This window comes from Cavia porcellus, unplaced genomic scaffold (genome assembly GCF_034190915.1).
Source record: "Cavia porcellus strain 051 isolate PalLab524CR breed Dunkin Hartley unplaced genomic scaffold, mCavPor4.1 scaffold_18, whole genome shotgun sequence".
In the NCBI taxonomy this organism is placed as follows: Eukaryota; Metazoa; Chordata; class Mammalia; order Rodentia; family Caviidae; genus Cavia; species Cavia porcellus.
In genome coordinates this window covers 41,021,492-41,030,612 of record NW_026947501.1, presented here as the reverse complement: position 1 = coordinate 41,030,612, position 9,121 = coordinate 41,021,492, and the positions used below count along the sequence as shown (strand labels likewise).

At 40.0% G+C, this 9,121-nt stretch overlaps 1 pseudogene; it reads right to left on the bottom strand.

The window, feature by feature from the left end:
• Positions 1-3,832: 3,832 nt before the first annotated feature.
• LOC134471430 (immunoglobulin kappa variable 2D-29-like) lies at positions 3,833-8,766 on the bottom strand (annotated as a pseudogene).
• Between the last annotated feature and the right edge of the window lie 355 nt (positions 8,767-9,121).

The following is a 9,121-nucleotide window of genomic DNA, read 5'->3' as shown; positions in this document are numbered from 1 at the left end:
GAAATTGTTCAACTGTTGTTTGTCATGGAAGTATCTTATTTCTCCATTGATTTTGAAGGAAAGTTTTTCAGGGTTCATCAGTCTAGGTTGGAAGTCATTTTCTATTAGGATCTGAAATACTTTGCCCCATGTTCTCCTTTACTTCATTGTTTGTGTTGAGAAGTCTGCTGTAATTCTGATAGATTGTCCTTTATAGGTGATCTGTCATTTCTCTCTAACAGCTTTTAATATTCTATTCCTGTGTTAGATTTCTGTGGTGGTGATTATTATATGTCTGTGTGTAGTTTTACTTTGGTTATCACTATTTGAAGTTCTTTATGCTTCACTAAACTTAATGTCAGTTTCCATTCTCATGTTTGAGAAATTTTCAACTTTTAAGTCTGTAAATAGCCTCTTGATATTATTTGTATTGTCCCTTTCTTTTTCATTTATCCCTATCAATCTTATGTTTTTCTTCTTTGCATCATTTTGCAGTTGTTAGATTGTTATTTCTTGGTTCCTTCTTGTTTTTAAAAGATCTTTCCTTTCCTGTTCACTAGCTGCATTCTTGTCTTCATGGTCTGAAATTCTATCTTCACTTTTGTTGAGGTAGTTTTGACAGCTTTCAATGCTATTTTTGATTTCTTGCATATCTCTTTGAATCTGCTTCATTTACTCTCTTTGTGTCTTATATTGTTCATCCAGGGATTCTTTCTTTTTGCTTTCTTCCTCTAAGTTTTTAACTGTGTCATCTTTAGATATGTTCAGCATTTCTTTCATTACTTTTATTATTTCTTCTTTCAACTGGGAGATTATTTCTAATTTGAGTTCTTTAATGCTTTCTGGAGTTACTCCTTTACTTCAGTTGCTATTATTTAATGTATTTCAAGTAAATGATATATTTTTTCTTCCATGTACATGGCTCCTAGGCTTTCTTGGGATGGGCTGGAATTTTGCGATTATTTTGATCTTTTGTATTGCCATTTTCCTATACATATGTGTTTCAAGTGATGTTTCAAAGCTTCCCTTGTGTGTGTTGGAAATTGCTTCCTATGCCTTTGGTTTCTTGGACTGAATGCATGTTCCTGAACATGGTTTAGTCAGGCCCATGGGACCTCTTGTACCACCTTCTGTATTCCAGAAAGCTGGGCAGGCTCTAACTACTGTCGGTGTTAGTCCAAAGCTCTCCCCAGGCAAGCACTGATGTGCTGGATCTCACTTCCTATGCCCTCAGCTCCCCTGTTGGACCAAAGTCCGTGGATGTTGTCTAGACTGAACACAAAACTTCCAAGCCTAGTCTAGTGTGGCTGGAAGCTGGGTGGGCACTTAACCTCTGGGAGTGATGATCTTAAACTCTCCCTGGGCCCGTGATGATATGCTGGAACTCATCTCATGCGTTCCCAGTTCCCAGGATTGAAGAAAGGTTGCTGAGTGCGGCCCATGCAGGCCAGAAATCTTCAGAGCCCAGTCTAGTGTGCCTGGAAGCCTGACAGTCACTTAACCCCTGGGAGTGATGACGTTAAACTCACCTATTTTGGTTTCTTTTGTCATTGATTTTCAATTTCATTGCTATGTGATCTGGTAATTCAGGTGGTTTACATACACCTAAGTTTGATCTATGAGAAGTATGCTTTCTATTTTAGAGAAGCTGAAAAGAAAGTGATGTTTTGAGGAGGGACACCATGCAGATATCTACTACATTCATTTTTTCAAAATTGGGTTCAGTTCTAATATTTATTTGCTGGCTGTTTTTCTAGATGATCTGTCTGTTTGTATCAGTGGATTATTGAGATCTTCCAAGTAAGCATATTAGTGTTTATGTGCTTTTTTTAGGTTTATTAATATTTGTTGAGTATAATTGGCTATGATGTTGTTTGTTGCATATATTTTGTGCTTGTTATGCTTTCCTGTTGAAGTGTTTTATTTCCAAGGATGTAGGGACCTTCTTTGTCTCTCTGAATTCTTCTTAGCTTGAAATCCACTTTGTCTGCAGACACAGTAGCTGTGCCTGTTTTTTTCAGGTTCTGGTCACATGGAATATTGGTTCCTATCCTTTGACTCTGGATCTGTGTGAGTTTCTTTTGAAATTAAATGTATTTCTTGAGTGCCGCATATTGTTGTTTCTTACTTCATGATCCGTTGTGACAATGTGATTCCTTTGACTGGTACATTCAGATGAAGGCCATTGATGGTTATCATGGGTGTGTATTAGTTTTCCCTTGCCATGTTATTTTCCTAACATTGGCTGTCTTTTTATCCCTTAAGTTTTACCACTTGCTCTGCATGACAGATTCATTTTGTGGATTTTGTGGGGTTGTACTTTTTATTTTCTGTTTCTAACCTATCCTTAAGAATATTTTGAAGTCCTAATTTTGTGTTCATGTATTTCATCAGTTGTTCTTTGTCATGGAAATATTTTATTTTTCCATTGATTTTGAAAGTTAAGTTTGTAGCACATATCGGTTTGGATTTAAGAGTTTTTTGGGCAAGGCACTTGATACCCTTCACTCCAAGCTCTCCTTTACCTGAGGGTTTGTGTGGAGAAGTCAGTTGTACTTATGATGGGTTTTCCTTTACATGTACTTTGCTTCTTTTCTCTAAGAACTTTTAATGTTGTGTTTTTGAATTGCAATTCTTGAGTTTTGACCCTCTTAGGCCTTGCTGTAGGTTTTCTGGTCATAGATGATTAGAGTTCTATATGACTAACTTATAGGTGTGTCAGATTCTTTTTCCTATATGAGAAGTTTTCTGCCATGGTGCCTCTGATCAGTCTTTTTTTGTTGTTTGCTATCTCCTGCTTTTTTTGTTATCTCTAATCATTCTTATGATATTCTTCTTGACATGATATAACACCTTCTGGATGGACATCTTGTCATTCATTGCTACTTTTAAGCAATCTTTCTTTTCATAATTACTAATTAAAAGCCTGTCTTTGGTATTTAACATTATGTTATCACATTGGTATATTCTGCTGTTTATACATTCAGTGAATGCTTCAATCTCCTTGATATCTCCTTGAATCTCTTTTTGAATTTCATTATATATCTATGTTGGTCTTCATGGCTTCTCTAATTTTCCTAAGTTCCTCTATTTATTAATCTGTATCTGCTGTAGGGTACCTAGGGGTGTTTTTCATTATGGTCACTACCTGTTTGTTTTCTATCAAAATATTTCTGATTTAATTTGATCTACGTCCTTGTTAATTTATTTTGCTTTGATCACTTCAGACAGTCAAGGTAGCTGACTTTTGAATGGTCCCACCTCCTTTCCCCCTTGTTTTGTATTTGTTTCATGGATTGTCTGGGTTTGCACTTGTGGAATTGCCTTCTCATTTTCTAATTTTCTTTTTCTTAGTTTAATTCTTGAGTTGATGCTTGTGAGTTGGCTATGGTGGATATCCCGATTGTTGTTATTTAGAAACTTTAGGAAATGACTACTTAGAAGTGTCTTCCAGGTGTAGACCAATTTTGTGTTTTCGTAACTCTTCAGTTTATGAGTTCAGGAGTTCCTGACTTTTTGGGGCATCCTGTGGTCACTTTACACTGGCCCACAGTGTTTTCAGTGCCCTTAAGGCAAAGGCAGTCTCGAAAGAAAAGGAAAAGAAGAAATCAAAGAAAGAACAGAACAGAAACACAATCACCAGAAAATGGGAAATCATGTTTACATTCATATAAGGAAATGATCAAACAGTAAAGAAAAAAATAATGATAGAGAGAGAGAGAGAGAAGGAAACACTCTTCCCCAAGTTACATCTCTGCTACAACTGGTAGAGAACATGTGTAGACAGAATCTAGATCCATGCTGCTTCATCCTAACAAGCCAGAAGTTGCTTTATGGTGAAGTAGTGTATAATCTAGTGAGTCTCAACTTTACTTCCACTGAAGTTCAGGGAACTTTCCATTCATGAGGATGATAATGGATTTTTTCATCCTGCAGCAGTCAGTGCTACTTCTGTGGTCTTGAACTTAACTGGAACCCAGGGGAGGAGGCAGTGATTTTTCTGAGTTTGGAGTTCAGTTGGCTCCTCTTGAAAATGACTTCTGCCAAATCACAGTCACTCAAAAGGGACCAAATCTGCACCTCTCATCAGGATGTGCAGTCTATAGCATCTGGGTATCTGTGAAGGTCTCTGGGTTTCCAGCTTTCATTCTGTGCTTTCAGGCTACCCCAGGATGAGTATGGAAACAGTGACAAGGTGCTGCTGTCATCTCCCAGTCTCCTGTTTATGAGCTCTGTACAATGATCCCTGCCCTTTGAGATCCTGATCCAGATTGGTGTATCAGTCATGCAGCATTTGTTTTAATGCAAAATTAAAGCAGAGGTGTCAGTATTTTTGGCACAACTACCTAGCATCTTGATAGAAGAATAAAAAATGCCAAAGTTAGTACAACAACAACTTTAGTATGAAAAAGCCAGATTTCATACAAAAGAGTAATGTTTTAGATAAAGTAAAATGTTGATTTTTTTAACTTCAAATCAAAGCTTGCTTAGTAACTCTAGTTATGAGAAATATTGATCATTAGCTATCATACACTATTGCTTTGTAGTATCTGAGGAATCATCTGATTGTGTATGTGTGTGTGCATACATGTGTACACATTTGTGATTTGTCAGTAGTTGCACTTAGATGTCATAATATTCAGACAGCAGAATCCAAGTCCTATAATGTCAGAGTACAGACAACAGAGCTGTGGTGCGTGTGCTCTAATTATCTGAGGATGAGGTGGGTATGAGGTGCTGTGAAAATAATGGGAAGAGCACTGGGAATCGAGCTCGATGAAGAAAGCAAATGGGCTGGCACCACCATGTTCCTTCTGAGGCTGTTTCTGACAGGTGAAAGAGGAATAATGGTGCACCTGAGTCATCAAGTGCTCCAGAAGTTCAGTGCTGTGGGATATTCAGTCTCTTCTGTAGTCATTAACCTGGATACAGGGTAGTGAATAAACTATTTCAGAAGGAATCTGAGAAAATATCTTCCTAAGAATTTTCAGTGCATGAAAATGACCGGTAGGTAGCAGCACACACCCATTAGTTTGTAAAGTAGAAAGCTTCCACTAGCCTGGCAAAACCCCTGTTCCCAAGAAAGAAAATGTGACAGTGAGAGCTCTGCAGATGTTTACATTGGGCCCTATAGTATTTGAACAAGTGTTGTCTTGTGTATTTTTGGGGGCAGGTGATACCTGCATTCAACTCAGGATCTTCAACCTGCCCCATAGAAGAGGTGCGTTGAGTGTTGTCCCCTGCCCTCATGCACTTCCCTTTGTAGATTTTTTTAACCTTGCATGACATGTGCCCATTGCTCTATAAAAGTTATCTTAAAAGACTTCCAATTGCCTGGGGAAATATCTCAGATTCTGGGTGAGAAAAAGTTTTAGAGGGGGCTCATTTGTATTTATATTGCCTCTCATTAATATTTGTATGACTACGATGTGATGTTACATATCATATTCTATACATATAATGGCATAGGCTGGGCATTTGGCTTTTCACAGCTTCAGTGCTCTGAGATACTGCAAAGAGATCTGCACTTGTTAAAGCAGATCGCAGAGGCCCAGAAACAGCTGCCACAGATGCTAGTATCTTTGAGTTTCTGATCCTTGCCTGGATCCTGTACAGTTCCCTTTACTTCTGTTTCTTAGAAAGGGCAGGTCACTGTGGTGCATGTTGTAAGAACCAATCACAGACAGCCAAGTGTTCAAGCTCTGTACTTTCCCAGGGTAACACAATAAAGACCTCTCTCCCTGAGACTTGATGGCTGACATTGATATAAGGATTGATTTCTTGTCCTTGCCCATAAGTGTAAATAAATCTGCCTTTGATTCCTATGTGTCCTTTTGGTTATTCTATTTACCGTAGCAACCGCATGGAAGAAAAACAATTGCAAGCAACTTGAAAGGGGAATGTTAAGAGCAATCTTCTTTGGAACTTGCGCTTCACAGGACTGACCAAAAGGTGGCAGCAAGGGGCTATCGATTTTAAAAGTAATGTTTGAAATCCTGCCCAGCCTGGAAAGAGCTGTGATCTAAGACACACAATGGTTAGAAGGTTTTTAACAACATGACCTAAAGGTCATTTTAATGTTCATTCAACACTGTAGCTTCACATTTGAGGAATAAAAAGAGATTCTTAAAGCATTTTCTTGGCTCTAGGATCTCAATTTCCCACCCTTCCTATGTGTTCCCCTGTGTCAGTCTCACTCTGTCTCTCTGCTTCTGTCTCTGTCTCTGTCCGTCCCCCCCCCTCACTTCTTCCTACAGGTGACTACTACTCCACTACCTCCACTGTGTGTCTCTCCTTGTGTCCTGACTTCTGGGAATTGGGCTGCCTGTTAGGGACCAGTCTGTTCTCATGTACTTGGCCTCATTTCCTGGTGACCTTACCTCTGTCCCTATATTTGCATCTCTAGTTCAGAACGATTCGCAGAGCTGCAGAATCCCACATATGCAAGTGTTGATTGGAGGTCTGGGGCCATCTCAGTATCAGAAATATGCTCCACTGCAGGCCCCTATTTCCCCTTGTTTCCCTGTGTGTATTTTTCTGCCTTCCCATTGAAGGAAGCTTCTTGTAAATTCTGTGATGGGTCCTTTCCAAATATAAGGCAGTCTTTGATTTGATATTTCTGCCTCAGTTCATGTCCAGAATATCAGCAAACTTATAGGTTCTTCCTTTAAACCATGACCAGAGCCTTCCCACCTTTCAAAACAGCTGCTGCCAGGTCTGGAAAAGAAAGCACATGCTGCCTTCGATAATGGGGTTGAAGAACTTTTAATGTTCACTTACAATGATGTATGAAAGGCCAAAAGTAACAAAGAGGTATCTGACTCTTCATTTTTCTCATCTTACATTTAACTTTGACCTGGGGTTATAGTTCAGAGGCACAAATGTGTGCTTGACAAGCATGAGGTCATGAGTTCAAATCCCAGTACCAAAACAAAACAAAAACAAAAAAAACCCCAAACAATAAGAACAACAACAACCACAAAACATTTAACTTTGAGGATAGCAGTGGTCTTGGAGAATTTTCACAAAAAATAAGAAATGGAGCCTGTTAAATTTTATCAACCATCATGAGGATGAGGGGAGGTGAGAGGCACCTGCCTTAATTCTGAAAGTGTCAGATCTGGATGTCTTATTTTCCAGTAGAAACCTTGGGAAAAAAAAGATCCTTGTGCAGACTAAAGCTGCATATGTGTTTGTTATGGAGAACAGAGGTAAAGATTGCCCATAAAAAGCAAGGCAAATTGCTACTAATTGCTGTGAGAAATTTTCTGAGCATTTGTTTGCCCCCCTTGAAAGGTAGCTGTATTCCTGGATATCACCAAATAAGGATCTTCCAGCTTCTCTGTGGTCATCCCCAGGACAAGTTGAGGCAGAATCACAATTTGGATGCTCACCTTTGCTGTGCTACATTGACTAGAAAAACATGACATGACTGAGGTTTCTTTAGGTCAGGAACTTTACTCACTTGGCATCAGGAAGCAAGAGCCCTGCATGAGACACCACTTCCGGATGATCCATGGAGTCACACAAAGCCCAACATTGCAATAACAGAAGTGATCCTTTTAATGCTGCCCTCCTGAAATTGGCACAACATCCCAGGAGTACCAGACTGGCTGAAAGCACAGTGCATGATGACTGTATCCCACTGGATTATCATAATATGAGGAAAGTGCAAGAGAAATTTCCAACTGTGGGAGCCATTTCTAGCTTGTTAGTCATTTTAATTAAATTCATGGTTCATTTTGTTTGTAATTTTTTCGGTTTCATAAAAAAATAGAAGTTTTAAGGCACTAAAGTACCTCTGCAGTTCAGCTCTATCCTTTCTCTCTGAGTAAGCTTCCTCACCAGAGCACAGTTCCTGGCTGTTGTACTGTGTTCCACATTCTCAGACCCAGGCAGAGGCCTCAACTGCAACTTGTTCTGATTCTTCAACCTCTTCCTTTCACACAGAGCAGGCTGTGCTGTGCTGCTCCCCAGACAGCAGTGCAGGAGGGCATCTGGGCCTCCCCAGGCAGGGAGGTTTGTGTTCTGGGCTGTAGCAGTGTGGGAGGTTCATGTGTTTCTTGCCAACAGTAATAAACTCCAGCATCCTCAGCCTCCACCCTGCTGATTGTGAGTTTGAAATCTGTCCCTGACCCACCACCACTGAATCTGTCTGGAATACCGGTTTGAAACCAGGTAAATCACACCTTGTGGAGCCTGGCCAGGCTTGTGCACCACCCAATGTAAATAGGTATTTCCATCACTCTGCAGGAGGCTCTGACTGGAACTGCAGAAGATGGAGGATAGCTCTCCAGGGGAGAATGACAGGGAGTGGGGTCTGGGTCATCACAACATCCCCTGTGGATCCTAAAATGGTGAAAGAGAAGTGCAAAGTGACATACAAACATCATGAGCCATTTCCCTACTTTTTGCTTTCTTATAATTATCAAGCTACATTATTTTTGTAATTAATGTATAAAGAAAATTTTTAATTTTGAGATAACTGACAAGATTTCTAATCTCAAGGTCCCCTCTAGCATTATTCTTTGCACCCCTCTCTTTCTTTGTGGCAATCTTCATGGGAGACCAGATCCTCAGACAATTAGGAATTTTCTTCACTAACTAATCTAACCTCATATACCCATGGTTCAGTTCAGGGCTGCGCATCTCATGTATGTGCAGAACTCAGGCAGCTATCATTGTGTCCCCGAAACTTACCCTCTCACCCCTTGTCCTTCCTCACCTCCCTGTTTCCTTACCAGTAACCCAGAGCAGCATCAGGATGAGCTGAAGAGGGGGCCTCATTTTGAGAGACTGAACAGAAGAGTCCTGATCAGTCAAGGCAAAGTTAGTGTCAGCTTTTATATGACACTTGCTTGGAGAGGTCCTACCTGGGGATAAAATGCAAATTCCCTGCTGGGTGCAGTCGTGCAGAAGAGTGAAGAGCATGGAGGGAAGCTTCTTAGGTGGGCCCAGTCATATAAAAGTATCTTCTGTGCCTGGGATTCAGTTAAGTTTCATAAGCAACTGCCAGGCAAGAGTGGTGTTGTAAGATCAATCCCAGGTACATAAACAAATCTGTTCTAAAATGTCTTCTGTATATGCAGAAAAACAATAGAGCTACAGTCCATGCTGTTTTCAGTAGTGGGTAGAAGATCCC